Here is a 22847-nt window from a genome sequence, read left to right as displayed (position 1 = left end):
CTGTGAGGTGGGTGAGGCTGAGAGAGCCCTGATATTTCTGCTCGGTCAGAACAGTTTTATCAGTGCTGTGTCGAGCCCAAGGTCACCCAGCTGGCTGCATGTGGGGGACTGCAGAATCAAACCCGGCATGCCAGATTAGAAGTCCGCACTCCTAACCACTACACCAAACTGGCTAAGAGAACTACCCACCGGATGGTGCCCACAGCCAAGGCTGAGACATTTCGGGTAATTTAGATTCAGTCACCTATCTGTACCAAACTGCAGGAGCATTTAGTATCATGCAGGTTTTCGGTGCTTGGGAAATGGCATAGGATTAAAACAAAAACCAAAAACACATTTTCTTATTGATAACAAGGAAATGGCGGCCCTGGGATTTCTGCCACTGCTTTGTTAATTATTACAGTGCAAGAGCTGTATTCTTTGGTCTCTGTAACCTGTTGGCAGCCCTGGACGGTTTATTGCTGTCCGTGTAGCCTTGGCTGGTGTTTGGATTGTGCGCAGAGAGACACAGCCAAATTGGCAGCAGTCCAGATCTCCATGCTATGGCACAGTATGTGTGGACCCCTTTGGGTTCCAGTACCCAAAATTGGCACCAGGATGAAGACCCATGATACTTTTAGCCCCCTCCCCCCCCCATGTTTTAATTTCTTTAAAACAAAAAGAAAAAAATGAACTTTTAGGATCAAAGAAATTGTTTTTTTTCCTCTCACAAATCTATTACATTTCCCCTAAGGCAGGAAAAAAATAAAATGTCAATGTATTTAAAGTGATATCAAAAATAATTTTGTGGGGTTCAGCCACAGACACCCACAAAAACATTTCATTTTTTTCTTAAATGAGAAAGATTAAAATTTAGTAGTACTAATTTATTTTCATGACTTTAGGCCTTGAAAGTATGGTTATATTTGTCTTTGTACTAACACAGTGGTAAAATACAATTTAAAATATTTTTTTAGGGAGAAAGGAGGTGGGGTCCACAAGGCAAAAGTACCTAGGGCCCCCAAAAGTCATCATGCGGCCCCGACTAACTAGATATGGCTGAATGGGAAGGAATGCCAAGCCAGAGAGCAGCTGGAATTTGACCAAGATATGTTCTTGGTCAGACCAAAATGCTACTTCCCTGCCCATTTTAAGGCCTGAAGGCTCAAGATGTGTTCCTCTATATTCTTCTTTGCCCTGGAAATCTGTTACTTCCCCCCTTTTTTTTATTTCCTGCATATCCCCCTCATGGGGACTCAAAGCAGACTATCTCCCCTTTCTCCCCTTTATCTTCACAACAATAACCTTGTGAGGTAGGTAAGGCTGGAAGATGGTGGCAGTCCTAAGATCATCTGGCAAGTTTTCATGGCACAGCTGCTGATGTTGCCTTGTTCCCCCGTTGCTCCATTCCCAGAAAATATCCACTGGCCAAAAAGCAGGGTGTTTTCTGTGTTGGCACCCACTTCATGTTTTGACTTGTCCTTGGAAATCTGATACAAAGTATCTTTTACATCCTTTACCTGTCAACTCAAATGTGGTGTTTAGAAGTATTCCCAGTAGAGTTGTTTGCTCTGGGTTGGGAAATACCTGGAGAGTTTGGAGGTGGGGTTGGGAGGGGACAGGATTTGGGGCAGGGAGGGACATCAGTGGAATATAATGCTAGATGGAGTCCACCTTCCAAAGCAGCCATTTTCTCCAGGGGAACTGATCTCTGTCACCTGGAGACCGTTTATGCACTGGGAACTTCACTGCCCCAGCTTCCGTGCAGGAACACAAATCGGGCTCGGATGAGGTGCACCGAGCCAAATGCTCCCCTGTGTGGGTGCAGGAAGAGGTGGGGCAACCTGCCACATCTAAAACTCCAGCCTGCAACCTGGCATGAAACCTCCAGTGCATAAACGGTCGAGATGAGCCGTAAAACAGAGGGATCCCTACCAGGTCCCACCTGGGGACTGGCATCCCTAATTCCCAGATGCTGACTGATGTCATTTTAAATGATAATGCCTCACTTATATGATGTAGATACTTTACTGGTGTATACATTTGGTGGTGGTTTTAAAATCATTGTCTATATTTTGCACTTTTGAAGGTCAATTTGGGGAAAAAAACAAAAATGTGATCAGCATTATGCATCTGTAGAAAGACAATCCATCCTTTTCAATAACTCTCAATGTCTTATTTTCAGCCATCAGGTTTTAGAAGAACCCACCTCACATTGCTCATTCCAGACTGAGAGTCAGTGCGATGTAGCGCTGGACCAAAATCTGGGAAACTCAGGTTTTTATGCCCACTCTTCCATGGAGGTTTGCTGAAGGCCCCTGGATAGTCGCACACTTTAAGGCTAATGTACCTCACAGGGTTATTGTGATGACAAAATGTGGAAGGGGAGGACATTCTAAACCAATTTGGGTCCCCAAGAGGGGGAAAAGCAGGACTTCAATGAAGCAAATAAATAAATATGACACCATATCCCTGCTATGGATGGACGGATGGTTGCCGAACTGGGACAAACACATTCCAAACAAAGCAGTAATCACTACAACAGGGGGAAACTCTGGTCAAAGATTTTATTACAGGGTGGAATTGGAGGGGTTATGTTTGCTGTTTAAACAGAGGAACCTTGGAGTGCTAGGAAGGGCCTTAGCTGCGAAGGTGCTGACTCCTGAAACGCCGTGCTCTGTTCCCTTATCAACCCCTGTTTATGACAGGTTTCGTAAATGTTTTATGAGATGCCGATCATTGCGTGGGTGGGGGGGGGGGGGGACAGGGTGGTGGCTGCTGTCTTTGACTTTCTTTGCACTGTTGACAAAGGATCAAAGGACAGATCACCAGTTTGATAAGATTCAGAGGGTGGGATAAGGATCCTGCAGAGGCTTTGCTTTCTGCCTCTTTGCAGTTCTAAACAACTGAAGCAGCAGTTGTAGGGGAGTAATTCAGCTGTCCCCACTGATTTCCTCATGGGCTGAGAGTTAAAGCAATTTTTTTTCCTGTATTGAAGTTCTGTGTTTTCCCCTAACCCTTTTTAAAGTGTAGAGGGAGGGATCCACAGTCAGAACTCCCTTAGAACTACCATTACCACCAACAACAATAACCCCATCATTGTGGGGAGGGAGGGAAGAGCATCGTATAGATCAGGGGTAGTCAACCTGTGGTCCTCCAGATGTCCATGGACTACAATTACCATGAGCCCCTGCCAGCAAATGCTGGCAGGGGCTCATGGGAATTGTAGTCCATGGACATCTGGAGGACCACAGGTTGACTACCCCTGGTATAGGTCAGTGCCACAGTACTGGAGGAGGGCATGCTAGCTCTCCCACACAGATAGACTGTTTCCCCGACTGGAAATGTATGACCTGGACCCACATTTAGCTGTAGCAGAGTCACACAGTCAAATGCAGGTACCTGTGTTATTGCTGTACTGAACCTAAAAGCAGCATGATGAGGGAAACCCCAGGGAAGAAAAGTTAACCCCTCCCATTCCCATCACTGTGGCCACAATCCGTATTGGACAAGGTAGTAATGTGTCTATGGCTTTAAAACATTACATGTGGGTAGGCGATGGTTAGCTTGTTCAGTTCATTGTTCAGCTTCAAGGCTGGTGGCGGTTTCTGCAGGTGAAGAGTGTTTGTATTTTACCACTGTTGAGAATAGAGGACGTGATACAAGGAATCTGTACAAAAGACTTGTAAAGTTAGGCCAGAAATATTATTCTTTCTATCAACACCGGCTGAAGGAAAGTGGCTCCTTTTAGGAAACAAAATGAATTATTTTTGCTACCCAGAATTCATGGGTGAACAAAGATTCTAGCCACCATCCCACACTTTTTAATTACAAAGTTCTCTTTGGTCAAGTACCTGTGCATTCAATTTTAGGGGGGAGGGTGTTTTTTGATGGCTCAACTGATAGAAACAGGATGTACAGCTCTCCACATTAAGTTCAAGTAGTGCTGGGAGTCAACAAAATGGCACCACAGTTCCCACTTCTAGAAATTAAATTTTATTTCCCATTATTCATTAGTTTCTCTGTTCCTTGGGAGACTTTTATCTACCTGTAGGCCATGATGAAAATTATTGTGCAAGTGCAAAATCAAATTTAGAATGCATGTTAAATCGACAAAATATGATTAAATTATTTCATAAAGGGATCTGAAAACAGTAACCTTCCCAGGTTATAACTAAATTCACAATTGGCAATTTAAGATTTCACAAATGTCAATTATAATAACTAGATAAAAATTGAGCAAACTTCCTGAGTTTATGTAATTACAGCAGCAAAAAAAATACATTTGTTCTTTTGTGAAGTATAGATTTAAACAATACTACAAACGGAATATTATTCTGAAACTGCCCTGAGCCATGGAGGAAGGTGGTATATAAATGCAATCAACCAACCAATCAATCAGTAAATAGTAAATCAGTAAATACTGTGCTATGAGAACAACACAGAAACAAGACATGTGCTTATTTCCTTCTGGCCTGTTCATATCATATCCCAGAATTTAAGCAGGGTCTCCCCTAGATGGGGGAATTGTGTGAAAATTGTCCATCTTTTCCTTTAGTAAAAGGGGAGGGTGGGAGGGTTTTTGTTCAAGTGGGGGGGGAAATACGCTGAATGGAAGTGTTCCATAGGTTGCCAAGATGACAGCTGTAGCCCCAGCAGGGGAAACTGCCAATGGCGTGTAAATAGTGCTATTTTATACTGCCATAAAAATTATTACAAACAACCTCACGGGCCGCTGAATTCAGACTGGAAAACATCTTTGGCTTGGCATGCATCTAGTTGATCCCTTTTGCACATAGTTGCCTGATTTGCATACATTAATGGCAGAACAAATCTGAAAATGAAAATTAATTTATAAATGCAAGAATTAGAAAACCACTCAGCCATAAAACCAAAGTTTTCCGCAAGCGAGATGGAATTACCATCACTAATCCCTAACGAACAAATAAAACAAGATGTGTTGCGTGTTCTTTGCTTCATGATTAGCAGACAGTACAGATGCAAAACATCCTTCCTATCCAGAAGACCAGATCTGAGTTGTGTCCATGGTCTGGAGACCCTCATCAACTTTTATTGTCATTAACTTTATTGGCATTTGTTCCTGTCAACCAAAAGTAAAGGTTACTGCAAAATTCATGACAGCCTTTCACCGAACATAATTGCGAATTACTTTCCCCTTAATTGCAAATTACTCTTTACCATCAGAATATACAAGCTGGTTTGCTGGATCACACCATTTAGTCCAACACTAGATTTCCAACAGCAGCTAGTTGGATGTCCTCTGGAAACCTACAGGTAATTATAAGGTGATAGCCCATCATATGACAACTAAAAGTCGTATGTTCCTAAGCTTGGAAGTTGTTTATCCAGTTGTTTCTGAATTTAGATGGCCTTTAAAAAAAAAAAAAGGACTGGTCTATCTACCAGTCACCTCTTTATCTGCTGAATTTGAATGCTCAATTTTATTTATAATTATTTTATTTCTTTATAATTAGGATTATATACCACTCCTCTCCTAGGCCTATCCTGCACACAATAGATAATGCACTTTCAATGCAGTTTAGAAGTAGATTTTCCTGAGAACTTTAGATTTTCCTGAGGAAAATCTGGCTGCCAAAGCACATTGAAAGTGCATTATCCTATGTGTGCGGAATGGGCCTTAGACAGCAGTAAAACAGCAATAAAAACAATAAAACATTGATTCCTAAAATCTCCTGAGAATCTCATCCTCATTCATAATGTCATAAACATTCACCATATCTCCCTTTTGGCTCACTTTTCAAATGCAATAGAATAAGGTGGCAAAATCCACAGACAGCATAATGGACCAAACCACTTACAAATGCATGAGATGGGGGTCACATGGCTAATACTCCTGCGGTGTAGAAGCTCCCTGCTGATTAAAAAATGTAGTAGAGTACAGAAAAAAAAATCTTAATAATTTGGATGCTGTACAAGTTTTCTACTCATCCAGGGTACTTTGAAATATATCACCCTTCACCTGCATTCTAAAGTGGTACGAGCCATTTGACCACCTCATTCTGCCTCATGTATAGATCATACTTTCGTCAGCTTTTTCCTTACTATGCATCATAGCAAAAATCCTTCAAATTCTTATTGTCACATCTTCCAAGGGTGTCCTGAGAACTTTAGCTTTGGGAAGAATGTAGGTTCTATTTGAATATTGGGGCAATATTCCCATATTTACCAGAGTGTACAATGGCTCAAAGCAACAGCAAAAGCCATGTGGCCTGTATGGGGGCATGCAAGAAAACAACAGGGTCCTTTTTATCTTTTGTACTAATGTGGACTTTTTAATATAAGAATACATGTCCAGATATGATAGTGGAGAGACAGAGTAGTAATCCATTTATCTCAGATGGAGAGAGATGCCAAAGATGGAGACTGGCTATGTGTGCAAGAGAGAGGTTCTAAAGAATGGAAAGAAGTTTGTTCCCTAAGAATAGCATTGTGCACACCAAAGGGATAGATTTGTAGGCCATCAATACACAGTTCCTTTTAGGAAAACCCGTGATAAAGTAGTACAAAACCAATATATTCTTTTTGGGGGCGGGGGGGGGGGGGAGTTACCAACCCTGGTTTGAGAAATTCTTGGATATTTGGAGGTGGAGACTGGGGGGTTCTGGGGTTTGGAGGAAGAGAGGGACCTCAATTCCCCTTACAAAGCTCTTGTTTTCTCCAGACCCGGAGATCAGTTACAATTCTTTATCTCGACACGCCTTCCCAAGTGGTTGGCAGAAGTAGTTAGCAACCCTATTTATTTTGCATCCTAAACATTAATGCAAATGATGGCCTTTAATTTCCACTGGAAAGCCAGCAGGATTGCAAAGTGGATGAAAGGGGGTATTCAGTCATATCAGGATTACACGGCAAGTTATTTACACCTTTCTTTAAACATCGGTATTGCTATAACTTGACCCAGGAAAATGGAGAAAGATTATAAAACTCCAGCAGACCATGTCAAGTGTGTAGATCAGTGTTTCTGGCTGAGTTTAAAGACCTGTCCGATGCCAGTCTAAATTTCATGTGGAAGAAATCCTTTCTCTCCACCGGTGTGGTTTTACTGCATTGTTCTTTACTGTCATGTTATAATTAATCTCTTCAGGTTGCTTGTCAGATTTCCAAAGCACACATTCTTAATTTCTAAAAGGCGGCCTTCGTACTGTGGCAGGTTGGTACCTGGAAGCTAAATATAAGTGTAAGCAAAGATCTTTCATCACCTTAAGAGAATTGACAACTAACAAGAGACTCTAACAGCATTCAGCAATTTTAAGAAAGGCACCACCTATGGATAACTCTTCATCACTGTGGGGGTAAAAGTAGGACCAGAAAACAGGCACATCATTTCCCAGAACCAAGCCTGTTTCTGTGCCGCCCCCTCCCCCCCGAAAGTCCACCAACACTGACCACTTTCGACATTTAGAGACTGCCCCCCAAACCATGAGTCACCCCTAGCCTATCACTGGGATGTTAGCTGTTAGATTTACCAGGAGGCATAAGGTCACGTACCTTTAAGGAGGGACTATAATCCAGCACTTTGTTGACAGGGATTTTTAAACAGATGAAGTTCAGTAAATAGATGAAGTTCAGATAACCCAGCTGACTAACTCCTTCAAGGTCATCTAGCTTATCACAGCCCTTATCACATGGCTTTACTAAGGATATATTAACTAAACCTAGGCACGAACCTCTTGGATTCTGAGACCTTTCTACAGCATTTGTCAGGCTGTTTCTTAACTCCCTGGCTCCAGAGGCTAAGTATACAGTTCTGCTACAAGCATCAGAAAGCATGCAAAACAAAAGTCTGTAGATTTTGGAAATAGCCTCTGCCCTATCCTGATTCATTACCTGTTATTCTGAGACCATTCAAAGAAATTATGAATGCCACCTGTACATTTGTTTATGCTCCTAACACTACCTGCAAGGTCAGAGTCCCCAAAGAGGTGCACATGAGTTCCAAAGTACCCACCATATTTTCTGGTGCTCACCAAGTATTTTTAAGAAGTGGGAGGGGCCAGGTAGGGCTTTTTGAACTGGTGGTGTTTACGGCTCAATGCTGACAGTGGCTTTATGTGACGCACTTTACCTGTGCAAAAACACGGTTCTAAAACACTTAAGGCACATACTTCAAACTTCTGTTGAAGTCTTCAGATTGTCCCAATTTTAATGTAATTTTTCTAGTTCAGATGGTAGCTGATGATAACGCCATCACAACAAAATGTGTTTGCCGCTTCCAAATGTTTATATAGCTATCAAGATCTGGACAGAATCTTTGCACACATGTGCAAGACACTCTCACCAGCCTTTCAGCATCAACTCTCCTTAGCACAAATGACACTGCAAGTTAAAAATGGCTAGTCTCATGAGCAAAGGGCTCACAGAAAGGGTAGAGTAATAGAATCATAGAATAACAGAGTTGGAAGGGACCTCCTGGGTCATCTAGTCCAACCCCCTGCACTATGCAGGACACTCACAACCCTATCACTCATCCACTGTTACCTGCCATCCCCTTGAACCTTCACAGAATCAGCCTCTCCGTCAGATGGCTATCCAGCCTCTGTTTAAAAATTTCCAAAGATTGAGAACCCACCACATCATGTGGAAGCCTGTTTCAGGAATGTAAGCAATTCCCCCACACACACTTGCATGTGCATAAGTGCATTCCTTTTGCATTTTCATCAAAAATCTGCATGTTTCCTTTTGCATTTGTATCATGTGAATTTACATCAGTATTTGCAGTATGAAAAAAGAAACCGGCAAATGAGAGTTTCTTAGCTAGCTCAAGATGTATATTTGTTTTGTGTACATATAAGAGATCTTTTCCCAACAAAATGTACATTTTAAATGACATTCTTTTAAACATAGCTTCTGTCTGAAATGTTGAATGGCTATTAGCAGAATTATGTACTACTTCCCTACCAGACATTTGTAATTGGCTCCACCTCCTGCGGCAGCCATTTTGTGGTTCCACACACCACCCTACCATAAAGCTTCTGGTGATTCCTAGAAAGGTGTGACATCACTTCTGGGATCTTCCTGGAAGTGACGCTATGCCATCACCAACAGCTGCCCTTCCCCAGGTCCTCCCCTCCCCTTAAGGCCAGGCCTGACCACCCTTCTTTGGAGAATGATTTACAGCTGTGGTAACCAACAAAATGGGTTTTTTTTAAAAAAAAATTAAACTGAAATAAAATGCAAACTCCAAAAGACTGGGAATTAGTTTGTGTTCATTCACGTTGGAATGGAGTGGTTCAGAGGATGCCATATCAATAGTGTCATTTGCTGTTCAAAAGCACTACACAAACATTGCTGTTTGAACATCCTTTTCTGATAGCACATCCAAAGGGCTTTCCTTCTCCTCTGCCAGTAAAGAGCCAGAAGAATTATTGAGTACCTTTATGCAAATGAATAATCTCCATCAAGTCAGTGCAGTAATCCAGATTACCTGGACGTATAAACATCATCTTTTACAGCTCTTCACTGAGATGATGCCTGAAATTAGGTCTGGCTTTAATAGTTTCCTAAAGACTACAACTTGATAGAGATGTCAACAGTTTTCACCTCTTTAAATTAAGAGTAATTGTCTTTTATAGCACAGCATAAAGATATCAGCTGGAAAAGACCAGGCCATCAATGGCTCTATTTTCTTCCCCTTTATCTATTGATATAGCCCTAATTTGACACTTCTGTGTAGAGGGAGCTTGTAAAGAGGGCAGTCAGCCCTGTAAAGTTGCTTACATTTAGATTAGTCTTACAGCTCACTTAAAAGGCCAGTAAAATGACAAATTAACTGATGTGGCTGTAAACCATCAAGTATATGAAATTAGTTTCATGCCCGCTTGTGTCAATACAATCTTAATACTTACTTCTCAGAACAAACATTTGTATTGGTGAAGGCACTCTGAATATATTACGAGCAGCAGGCCAGGCAGATTCTCCACCCACATTTTCATTCACTTACAGAAATCAGCAGCTGTCTCCTGTACAAGCCTGTCTGGGACCTTCTTCAGAAAAAGTACATGCTTTGTCATCTAAACTACCATCCTGCAGATCTTTGAGTGTCACCACCAAGTGGGGAAAGGGAGAAGGTAGAGAAGGCAGGACCTTTTCTGTGGCAGCACCCACATTCCAGAAGCCTCTACATGGAGGGTCTGCCTGGCCCCCTTTAGGCAGCAAGTCATGGTGGCATTTGATCTGGGGCATGTTCGTTCGTTCGTTCATTCATTGTACAGGGGGCTGGACTAGATGGCCTGTATGGACTTTTCCAATTCTATGGTTCTATATCCTGCCTCTCTGGCTGGGGCCAAAACAAATTACAAGAACTGAGCAAACCAAATTACAAGGGCCATTTCGCACGGCTTCAAAATAGCACAATGGTTGCTAATTGAAAACGCTACTAATTTGCCTTAACGCACGACGTCGCAGACAATCTGCAACACTCCTGAAACCAATCAGCAAAAAGCGCTTCGTTGTAGCGCTTTCAGGGGAATCCAGAAAAGTGGATTCACCCTCCAGATAGCGATACACTCCTGCAACCAATCTGCAACAATAGCGCTAAAGACCTGTGCGTTACCATTGTTGCGGGTTCTTCAAAGTCCCTCCTCCTGAGCCTGTCCTCCAAACTTCCGGCGAAGCGATCGCCATTTTTTTTTCTCCGAGCGAGCGGGGATAAACGCACCAGCGAGCCTCTTTCTGTTTAGAGGCTTCCCTGGCTTCAGTCCTTCACCTTTAGTCACTAAGCACAAACCACATAAAAGCCCGTTTGCTGAAATAAAGTCCCTTTATTTTTTACACATTAATTCAGCCGAAAATCGGGCCCGTGAGAGGGGGGGGGATTTTTTTTTTATCACTCGAGGCAGCGTGCCAACGATCATACAATCAAACGACAGCTCACATTAGGCAGCTGGATGGGTCTCTCCGTTGCAACGAATCTACCTAGATTAGTTGCTACGGGTCTGTTTTTTTTTTAAAAAACCTTTCTTAAAGGGAAAGGGGCTGTTTGAGAGCATGCTAACGGCTGCCCATTGGCTGCTTGACGGCCAGGGGCGGGACGAGCTTGGCAATAGCGCTTCCTTTCTAGCGATTTCTGCCGAGACCGGAAGCCTGTGGGAAACGCTAAAAAACGCAACTGATTCCACTACAAAGGCAGGTATGCATAACGACGAATTCCACTATTTTAAATGGCGATTTTTCATTCCGCAAACAATTTGCAACAAAGATCCCCGTGCGAAAAGGCCCCAAGAATTAGAACACAATGCAAACAAAAAAGAAGTATAGAACACGACATACCATAATTTGCAGCAGATTGAGCAATGGATTAAAAAAACAGAACTTTTGAAGTAAAGACAGAGCAGTAACGGAGAGTACTGCGTCTTCTTCTAAAACGTCTCCTTCTAAATAAAAATCAGGGTCATCAGACACAGCCTGATGAGAGATGGGGACCAAGGAAAAGAGGAACGGCACTGCCATGATGTCACATCATCATCTGCCAGCAGGCAAAAGGAGAAGGAGATTCCCTGCTCCCGGTAGGAACTTGCAAGCTGAGAAGAGAATCGACAATGGCAATTTAATAAACAATTTATTTCAAGCTTCACAAAAAATCAAACTGTAATTTGTCTTATCCAGCAAAATCCTGTATAAATCTGCCAGAATGGGTACCTGGGCTTATCACCGCATTTTCAGAAGTAACCCTTCCTCAATGGCTGTTTTCTCATGTATTACGCATCCCAAGTGGTTCCAAATCATTCTGTAATGTTATAAAATAACAGCAAAAACAAAGAAGATGAAATATCAGCAGTATAAAAGCAGGAGCAGCAAGCAGCATTTCGTAGAGCATCAACACTTGCAGTCCACCTTCTGCACTATAGTTAGGGCTGCCAAGCAATTTGCCAATGTGATACTCTAAGGTTATTCTTGCGGTTGTGGTATTAATGATTTGCATTCTATTGCATTCTGTTTATTGGGATTGCTAGCCAGATGGAATGTCCCTTTGAAAGATGTTTTAAATATGGTTTTGAAGGAGTGACTTTTTACACAAGGTTTACAGGCAACCGTAGACATTCCCCCTCCTGACCTGCTCCTATGATCATCACTGTGACTTCCTGCTTGGCTTCCAGCTGTTCCCACTGCATTTTGGACTGTCACTTGCACTTGAACCAGCATTCATAGTAGAAATATGGCAGGCAGTCAGGCTTTAAAAAACGGCAGGAGGAAGCAGCAGCAGCACCTCTCAGTGGCCATAATAGCAGAACTGAGGGATCAAATCTGAGAACCAAGGAAAATATTATGAAAACTGGATGTCTCCTGCTCAGATGGTCAGAGCTGTTTGTTGTCCTTAGAATTGTTTTTGAGAAAAGACTCTGTGTTTATGAAATAATAATAATAACAACAAGAAGAAGAGTATTCTATGATTCTAGTTGGTTCTTATATGCCACTTTTCTCTACCTGAAGGAATCTCAAAGCAGCTTACAACCGCCTTCCCTTTCTGCTCCTCACAACAGACACCCTGTGAGGTAAGTGAGGCTGAGAGAGCCCTGATATCACTGCTCGGTCAGAACAGCTTTATAAGTGCCGTGGCGAGCCCAAGGTCACCCAGCTGGCTGCATATGGGAGAGCACAGAATCGAACCCAGCTCACCAGATTAGAAGTTGGCACTTCTAACCACTACACCAAACAGGGCCTCTGGAGAGTACTGGGCCAGGTTTGTAGAGAAGCAGGAGTAATAGTGAAGTCTGGGGGCCTGTGATTCAGGAGCCCAGGAGACTGTGAGGCATGAGGGGACATGATAGTGTTTATTTTACCAGAGAGGGGGGAAATTCCAGCCAGACAGCGATATACCTTAAGCAAACAACAAGGGGCAATTGTAATGAGTTCCCTTCTTTGATTTAGAACTCCTGTTCTAGTAAGTGCGCTAAAATAAATAAGGGATGGAGGGTATTTCCTTGTCTTTATTTATTATTTATTTTATTACATTACATTTGCGTGCTGCTCTCCGTTGAGGGCTTAACCCTGTAATTTCACTACTGTTTTTTTTTAATAATGCTGATTACTCAATAATTATTTGTTTAGATTCCTGATTCTCATTCAGGAGCTACATGTGGCATTTTGACATGCTATGGATGGCTGCTCTGAACACAGTTCCTCATGGCATCTACTCCCTCTTCTAGGTAAGTAAGCCATTTCTTTAGAAATTGGAATCATTTCATTGTTGCTATGGACACAAGATATCAAGGGAGTGGAGATGCAGGGGTCAGTATAGGAGGCTTGGTTGATGCATGCAGCTGAACAAGGCAGTGAAATGGGGGCATACCACTATTGAATGCTAACCCAGAAAACAAAACTCCTGGGAAGCAAAGAAAGGTAACTTTATATGCTCAGGGGTACTCTGGTAATTAAATGAGTTCCATTAGCGTTATAGATTATTTTGCTTGAGTGTATAATGGTGCACAGGGCATATAGGAATTGTGTGACACTTCTGGTTGTTTGGATCTGTGAATGTGGCTCACTGCGATACACAAAACAAGGACCACAGATTTAGATCTTGTACTTGTACCATCAACTTTGGACCAAGCCATCTTTATTGTACAAGTATGTAACAATGCTGCCATCTTTTGGTGACAGATGATCTAATCCCATGAAAGCTTGTCAACCAACATATCAGCTATACCACGCCTAAAATGTATACCGTCACCTAAGGAAAGAAATATTAGTTTTTTAAAAAATAGCCATTAATCATATTCCTATTAATTGTAATCATACTTTAGCCATTAGTCATATTATTTGATAGTTTTAAATAGGAAAAGCCCACTTTCCTTAAAATGTAAGACTTGCTCACAGGCATCAGTGTAGAAGAGGGATTTTTGCTATCACCTTCCCATTCCTCTCCCCACAACAGGCACGCTGTGAGGTGGGTGGGGCTGAGAGACCCCTGATATCACTGCTCAATCAGAACAGCTTTATCAGTGCAGTGGCGAGCCCAAGGTCACCCAGCTGGCTGCATGTGGGGGAGTGCAGAATCGAACCCGGCATGCCATATTAGAAGTCCACACTCCTAACCACTACACCAAGACATCACTGAAAAATTCCCCAAACAACCCCCCTAAAAATATACAGACATGGAACAACAGGTCTACCCACAGCTGCAGATGATTGGCCACATGGCAGTTTGAACTGATTGGATCCATGGAGGATCCTGCCATGAGCCAACTAGTCAGGCTGCGGCTACCAGATAGGAATCGACTGGCTCTTGCAGGGAAGTCAGCCACGAGCCAATTGGTGGCTCTGAATCCCAATCCTGCCTCGGACCTTAAGCTTGGTCCTCAACAGGGCTACTCCTCCCCAGTGACAGGAGTACCACATGGTGAAAGGCTGGATTTTTCTACCAGGTTGTTTTTTGTAATTATTTTTATTGTTTTAATCTGGTTTTAATGGGATTTTATTGTTGTGGGGTTTTTATGTTGTAACCCACCATGAGCTGGCTTGCCGAGAGTGGCAGATAAGAAATTTAATAATGACAATGACAACAACAATAACAACAAAAACAACAAACAAGAGCCATGTTCAGAGACAAGATGCCTCTAAATATCAGGGGCCATCCCTCTTTCTCCCGGGGATGGTTTTTTTTTTCTTTTGAAGCAAACTGCCTGGAGCAACAAATAGATGTTAAATTATTCAGGCAAAGCAAAAGAAAAAAAGAAACGAAACCCCCTCCTCAGAGCCATGGCGTAATGCTATTTTTTAAAATGTGCGGAATTGCCCCAGGTATCAGGGACAAGCAACAAGTAAGGCCTATTGCCTTCACGTCCTGCTGATGAGTTTCCAGGAAGGATCTAACCAGCCAGATTTAGAAGGAACACAGGGGACAAAATGGGTTCTCTGCTTTGCCAGTGGTGCTGTTCTCGTTGTTTCTAAAAATCAACCTGAATTTTTAGCATGCACTATACCATACCTTTCTTGCTACACTCATATTTATCCTGCCCTACCTCCATAGAGTTCTGCCCTTTATCTTCATGACAATCCTGTAAACTAGCTTAGGTGAGAGATAACCCAAGGCTACCCAGTGTGCTATGGCTAGGGGAGCCAGTCTCCGAGTGGGACTTGGAGGTAGGGCAGATTGACTCCTTATCTCCAGACTTCAGAGATGTGTTTCCCTGGAGAAAATGGATGCTTGCAAGGGTGGATTCTATAGCACTATCCTCCCCTGAAGCCCCCGTCCTCCCCAGGCTCCAGCCCCAAATCTCCAGGAGCTTCCCAATTTGAATCTGGCTACCCGACCCACCCATCTCTCCCCAGTGGCCCGGGGGGACCTGTCATCCCTAGCGAGGGTCCAGCATGGATTTCCACCCAGGTCTTCTCAGTCCACCAGCCTGTCTCTTTCAACATGCTTCTCTGGAAAGGGACTTTAGCTGAGCATCTAATATCGGAATATACTCACCACTAGAGGTAGCAAAAGCTCTTGCTAAAATAAGACGTACCATCCTTTGTGTGCTGCGAGGCTTCTTTTATTTCTTGCCAAGAGAAGCCAAGCTGACCTACTAGTATGCTGTAAATAGACTAGAAGCCAGAGGAAGACAGAGATGGATTATGACATGATTAAGCCCTAATTGGTGTCAGTTTAAGCAGTTAAAGGGTTCAGGTAGTAGGTGACATGAAAGACCTCTGCCTGAGAATCGGGAGATCTTCTGCCAGGCAAATTCAACAATACTAACTGGGACAGAGAGAGTTTTTGTAGGATGCCGCACTCACACAGGAATCTCCAGGTATCACTTGATTCCAAACAAAGCAAAGCTCCTGAGGCCTAGCCAACATACCTAGAGCCATAAATAAAACCAGGACTGGGATTATCCAGATCCTGGTACCCTGGAGCTAATGTAGACCTTGAAAAGGACTTGCGACTAGTTCAATAGGATTGGAGGAAAAAAATGTCTTGTCTCTTTAACAGAGGCTTAATGGGGTGTTCTTACCAGGTGACGTTATTTACCTGTATGCCCATTTCTCTGCATTAAACCTCTATTAAACGAACAGGACATTTTGCTCCTGGCTTGTTGCTCTGAACTAGACAATAGAGTAAGGGAACCATCAGTGGATCTATTCAGACATAAGTTATTCTGTGGGGTTTACTCTAGGAAAGGGAAGCAGGTAATGAGCAGGTGAGATGGTCTGAGACCGGAATGATGTTCAAAGAAAACTGTGCTATCTCTGAGTACCAGCCTTCATAGGGGGCTATTAGTTTAGAGGAATGAAGCCAGGTCCCTAAACATCCACTTTACTCTCTGCTCTTTTATTACTGTCTCCTTTGGAGCAGATTGAGAGCTCTCAGGAAATCCTGGCCTCTTCTTCCTCTCTTCACAATACTTTGTCTCTCTCTGAGAAGATGCTCCATTTTTGAGACCAAGATGCAGCTATGGGGTTTGCCCCTTCCCTCCATCTTAGGCAGCTGAGCCCAGAATAGCTCACCATCTCTGCCTATCCTTTCAGTGATGGATTTCCTATAAGAAAGATGTTGTGCTGGAATTAAGAAGTACTGCTGCTTGAAACCTGTGTAATTGTGTTTGTTATTGTCTTACCCGCACTCACAAGAGGGCATATTTCCGTTGTGCTTAGCCTTGAGCACTCTGCTGTCTACATGCAAGGGATTTGCCAGCATGCATAGTCCATCAAATGGTTCTTCAGGTGATCTGATTATGCTCAATCAAAATCTGCACAGGAAATTAGACTGGCCATTTCTTCTGCTGCCCTGGTGACTCTGTTTAAAATCCACTTTACATTATTCCTACAAGAAGGATAAGTCATCTCATTTTATCCTCTCAAGAAATGACACAGTAAGATTCATTTGAGGGAGAAGGAGAGAGTGACTGGCACAAACTCCCCTTGTGATCTCCACTGTGGGGTTTCCAAGCCCAAAAGTCTATGCATTACCATATAGAAGAAGAAGGAGAAGAAGGTTGTTTTTTATATGCCACTTTTCTCTACCCAAAGGAGGCTCCAAGCGGCTTACAGTTGCCTTCCTTTTCCTCTCCCCACAACAGGCACCCACAAGGAGCAACAACAAATCCCCAAGAAGGTCTCCTTGGCACCTCCAAGTTGAAAACAATAGAATCATAGAGTTGGAAGGGGCCATACAGGCCATCTAGTCCAACCCCCTGCTCAACGCAGGATCAGCCCTAAGCATCCTAAAGCATCCAAGAAAAGTGTGTATCCAACCTTTGCTTGAAGACTGCCAGTGAGGGGGAGCTCCTCAGGATGTATTTGATGTGAAAAACTCCTGAACCCATGGAGAGAGACTCTTTGCCTGTTGTATAGTTGGGAAAGACACAGGATTCCCATTAGAGGAAAAATGATGGCCAGCCATGTGGGGTGTGAAGCACGGGGTATGCCCCCTTACATTTCCCAGTCATCCTAAGCAGAAATAAACAGGAATCCAGTGGTACCTTAAAGACCAACAGATCCAGCGAGTAGTCCTATTGGTCTGAAGCAACAGAACAAAGTGTGAATCCAGTGGCACTTTTAAGACCAACAGAGTTTAATTCTGGGTAAAAGCTTTCATGTGCCTGCAAACTTATACCCAGAATTTTGGTCTTAAAGGGGCCACTAGACTCGAATTTTGTTTTAAAGAGTAACAGAATCTGTTCCAGCCTAATCAGAGCACCTGTCAACAGAGGCAGTAGATGAAAACCCCTCTACTCAGGGAATCTGTAACAGGATTACACTCCAAGTCCATTGATTGGAAATATATATCTATTAGCATAGATGGGGAATGCATGGAGTACTTCACATCCACTTATGCATCAATATCTAAGTAGGGTCAGCCCCTTCCAGTATTGGGATGGGGGACCTCCAAGGAACCCCAAGGTCATGACCCAGATGTAGGCAATGGCCAACCACCTCTGAACATCTCTTGCCTTGAAAACCCTACAGGATTGCCATAATTCAGCTATGAAGACGGCACTCCCCGCAGCCACCACATGAAAGGATTGTGATCAAGCACGGGAATCTGGATTTGGAATCTTGCTTCCATGAGTGAGTCTCATTTGCTGGACTGGGAAGAAAGTTCACTTAACTCTGGTTTGCTCATATGCCCTTTGATCTGAGTCCAGCTTTCTTTTCAGCATGGTCTAGTGGTTAAGAGCACTAGTCTCTATTCTGGAGAGCCGGGTTTGATTCCCCACTCCTCCTCCACAAGCTGGGCAACCTTGGACCAGTCACAGTTCTCAGCACTCTCTCAGCCTCACCTACCTCACAGGGTGTCCATTGTGAGGAGAGGAGATGGTTGTAAGTGACTTTGAGACTCCTTCCAGTAATAAAAAGCGGGGTACGAAAAACCAGCTCGCTTCTCTTCTTCTTCCACGCTCATTTGTTGCACCATCTTGAATCCATGCCAATCTGACAGTGTTTGGGAGGAGGGCTGATCTGACGGCACAACAGAATAAGCAGTGCAGAATCAAGCAGGGAACGAAGGGGAGCAAAGGGACCAAGGGAGGGATGGAGCACAGGACTGCATCCTATCTCACAGCCTTGATTGAACCAGCAAGAGGATAATATCATCTCAGGCTTTCAACACGGCCGAATAATATACGATGACAAATGCACATGCAAAATACATGCTATATGACTTTATTTGACATTTTTCTCCTGTTCCCCAGGCTGAGGAGGAGCGGCCTGATGCAATCAGCTATATCAGCGGCTAACTGCAAAAGAAATCAGAATATGGAATTACATTAGAAGCCTCTAATTAGATGGAGAATGAGTCTCCCGAGGATTGCCTTTATAGCCCATCTCAGGCGGCACAGGCAGACAGATGATATTCTCGTCTCCCTTCTAGGTCATTACGGACAACCTTCCTAGGCAAAAAGATTCTGAGCAATTACGGCTGATTTATTTTGTGGATTTTCCTACCAGATTCAATTGGCACGAGGCTTGGTGGAACAGAGCAAGGCCCAGCACGGCGGGGAAGAGATTTGGGCCTAATATTTATAAATGAGCAGCAATTACCTTATGTTCTTGGCGGCACGCTGATGCCAACCCTGTGCACTGGGGACGGATCAGAGCTATTGCAGAGCTGCATGCATTAAAAATTATCCTCCGACATATCGTCAATAACTGGCACCGGTTCCAGCAAAGCAGGCAGCAGGTTTTAATATATCTTCTTCCCCAGGGGCCTTCCTTGCACCTATAGAGTGATTAAGAGGTTAACTATATTGTTTAATGAGAAAATAGGGAAAGCTGGGGAGGGGAAAGTGTGGAAGGGACAGAGGCTTGAATGACACTTGCAGATGGAAACCGGCTATGCCGCAGGCACAGCTAATCAGCCGTAGCTCGGCAAAGTAGACCTCAGGGCAGCAAGGAGCATCCCAGAGCAGCCTTATGAGAACAATCTCTCGGGGAGGGACTGTGGTTCTGGAGCAGAGTGTTCGCTTTGCATGCAGGAAGTCACAGCTTCAAACCCAAGAACCCCCCCGGTTCTTAGGTATTGGACCCTATAGAACTACCCTGCTGTATCCATATCCCTAGCCATTCCAGCCCTCTGAATCAGCTGCATTAGAGCCTGGCGAGATCCTTTAGTTGTACCGCCACCTTGTTCTCTGGTTCTATTGTATTTTGTTGTTCATTTGTGTTTTATTTTATTGGGGTAACATTTGGGGATTTTATTGTTGCAAGATTTTTATGTAATTATGTTTTTATCTATATGCTGTAAACCACCGTGAGCCAGTTATAGAAATCAAATTATAAATAAATAAATAAATACATAAAAAATAAACCCCAGCATTTAAAAAAAAATTTTTTAAGCCCCAGGAGCAGATTAAAGGAAAAATCCTGAAGATCCTCTATCAGTCAGATGGGAGGCCTAAACCAGATCAATCTATCAGTCAGAAAATCACCTTTTAACTCAATCTTTCCTCCATGGAGCTCAGGACAGCGTAGATCGTGCTCTCTTTTTTTCTGCAAGGTAAGTTAGGCTGAGAGAGAGAGAGAACTGCCTGAAAGAGCAGGGATTCAAACCAAGGTCTCTCTGGTTCAAGTCCATCCATCAAGCACTCTGAATCTGTTTACCCCCATCACTTTCATAATGCACTTCTCCCCTGCCCATCCTTTCCTCTCTTTTGCTCTGCTCTGCCTTGATCAAAGAGAATACATTCAAATTAGGATATTCCAGGAAAGAGGGACCACGAACCTCTCTCAGGAGACTGGCTCACAGTGGGGAGGAAAAGCTTCCCTGCCTGCCGTTGCAACAGATAATTAAGTTCAGCACCATCAGATGCTGAAGTTGCATCTCGATTAGCAATAAAGGAGACCCTTAAACTTCCTACAGCCTATCAGATGCAATGGTGACATCTTGGCAGCTCTGAGTATAAATAGCAAAATGGCTGCTCGCTTGAGATGACAGGCTTCCGTTCTAATAATAGAAAGCTTGAAGCAGAGATCTGGGGGGGAAAGTGCAATTCACCAGTTCTTTCCCATTTGCAAAGATTCTTCAGTCGCAGATGTCTCTCTGTCTTTGATCTGCCAAGACACAAGGCAGGAAACTGCAAAGTGTAGATTCCTCATGGGAAAACAATAATTTGAAATGTATTTATTAGAAAGATGTACGCAGCGATCTGTGCGCCATCGCTGAGAAGTGAGGTCACCTGTGGACAACAGCAACCGGATTTTATGTAGAATAGAATCATAGAGTTGGAAGGGGTCATACAGGCCATCTAGTCCAACTCACTGCTTAATGCAGGATCAGCCTAAAGCATCCTATGCTGATTCTTCACTTACTTTGTTTTTTCCATTGTGGATCCTGCTGAATTCAGATCAATTTGAACTCAGGTCTTCCTCTATCCCCGCCCCCAATTGAAACATAAAGTGTTCTGCACTTGATTGGGGAAGCTCAGAGTGGGGAGGGGAGCCAAGTGCAGCAGGAGTCTCTTTCTTTTCTTGAATGAGGTGGGGGGGGGGGAGGAGGATTGGAGACAGCAGAGGAGGGGAAAATAAATCCAAAAGGCAAATCTCTGCTGAGAGAAGTCAGAGCTTTTGAAGCGCAGTCACTTTAAGACAAGCCTTGCAACTGGGAACCAGGAAGTCTTTGAACTGACACCCTGGCCAATCAGGGAAGACTGCTTTGTTACAAGGCACGGAGAAGGAAGTTAATTCGCAAAAAGCAGAAATTTGCACACTTCCTGATGGCAATTTTTCAAATATTGAGGCTTATATCCACTTCTGGATATCATGAGGGAAAGGTAGGGTCACTCTGGATCAATCATGCATGTTGCAGAGGGAAAATCTAAAGCAGCCAAAATCAAAGTGGAAATTGAATTCGTTGTAGATGGGAGGGATTTATTCGAGCTGGGAGTGGGTAAAATGCCCCATGCAGACTACACCCAGGATAAGTATCTGTCCAGCCGCTGCTTGAAGACTGCCAGTGAGGGGCAGCTCACCACCTCCTTAGGCAGCCCATTCCACTGCTGAACTACTTTGACTATGGAAAGTTTTTTCCTGATATGCAGCCGATTTTGTTCTACACTTACTGGTTGTAGCTTGGTGTAGTGGCTAAAAGAGGCAGCCTCTGATCTGGAGAATCAGGTTTGATTCCCCCCCTCCCCTCCTCCACATGCAGGCAGCTGAGTGACCATGGGCCAGTCATAGTTCCTCTCACTCAGCCTCACCCGACTCACAGGCTGTCTGTTGTGGGGAGAGGAAGGCAATTGTAATCTGCTTTGAGACTCTTCAGCTAGTGAAAAATGGGGTATAAAAACCAGCTCTTCTTTTTGCAATGGAGCTAACAACAATGGTTTGAGAATGAGAACACAGCACAGAGAGGAAGGTTACCACTACTTCTTCTTCTGGAGGAGAGAGAAATGTCCAGGGCATTAATATCGTGCTGGAGAGACTGCTTGACTTGTTTCCGTTAGGAAAACACCAAGTACTGTGGTGGCTGATCAGTCATGAAGTATCGTGCAAGGTCAGCAGGTAATCAAATGGAAGGTCAAGTACTGTCAGCGGGTTTCATAGGAGATTATATTTGCATCTGGTGTCGTTCACATTCAACCAAATGCCAGAGCTGCGCTGTGGGGGGACGAGACACCTTGAGGAAACTTACTAATGCATCCATTTTGTGTGGGAGGGTGAGGTGTATCTAAAAAGAAAAGGGGTGTCAAACCAACAGGGGCCTCTGAGTGTACAATATCTCCCCCTCACAAAGGTCAGTTGCTGCAAAATAAAAAAAATTGTGTGTAGCGTGGGTGGGGGAACTTTAGCACTTGCCATGCCTTTAGGAACCCAGATCAGCCTGACACCTTCTTAAGGTGTAGTCACAGCAAAGTAAATACTAAAACCATACTTCACAGCTGCTTCGTCTTATACAGAAGGTGTCAGAGGATGTAAATTGGCCCATTTGAGGGGGGGGAAAGGGTGGAATAGACATCAGAAGGTCATAAGAATAATAACTTTTTTCCCTCCTGGAAGAAGCTCTTGTACCTTGTAACAGAGAGAAATTCTGTTGTTGGTTCCTGCTGTCCCATTAGTGGAGTCTAGATCAAATCAAACCTGACCTTTCCATACAAGCTAAAATGACTAAACTGAGGCTGTCACATTTTGAGAAGACAAGAGTCACTGGAAAAGACCACGATGCTAAGAAAAGCTGAAGACACCTGGGGGGGGGCGGAGGGCGGGGGGAGAAGACCCAACATGATTTCTTGCATGTTGCTCATATTTAAGGAACTCACATTGTCAGGTTATCTGAGCACACAAACACTCAAAGCGATTGCTGCCAACACTATACGGTAAGCCCGTGATGCCAACCTTGATTCGACCTGATGCCCATCACCTCCCCACTCGACCTGCCTTTCTTGAGTCCTCCTACCCATTAG

General features: G+C 43.6%; 1 long non-coding RNA gene across 1 annotated transcript; it reads right to left on the bottom strand.

Annotated features, from left to right (window-relative positions):
• Window positions 1-11468: 11468 nt before the first annotated feature.
• On the bottom strand, window positions 11469-19073 carry LOC143840635 (uncharacterized). The gene is made up of 3 exons (XR_013232270.1): window positions 18991-19073; window positions 11659-11746; window positions 11469-11540 (listed from the first exon to the last, which is right to left on the bottom strand). It is a non-coding gene; the product is annotated as an uncharacterized LOC143840635 (long non-coding RNA).
• Window positions 19074-22847: the final 3774 nt, after the last annotated feature.

This window comes from Paroedura picta, chromosome 6, assembly GCF_049243985.1.
Source record: "Paroedura picta isolate Pp20150507F chromosome 6, Ppicta_v3.0, whole genome shotgun sequence".
Taxonomy (NCBI): Eukaryota; Metazoa; Chordata; class Lepidosauria; order Squamata; family Gekkonidae; genus Paroedura; species Paroedura picta.
This window is presented reverse-complemented; position numbering and strand designations above follow the sequence as displayed.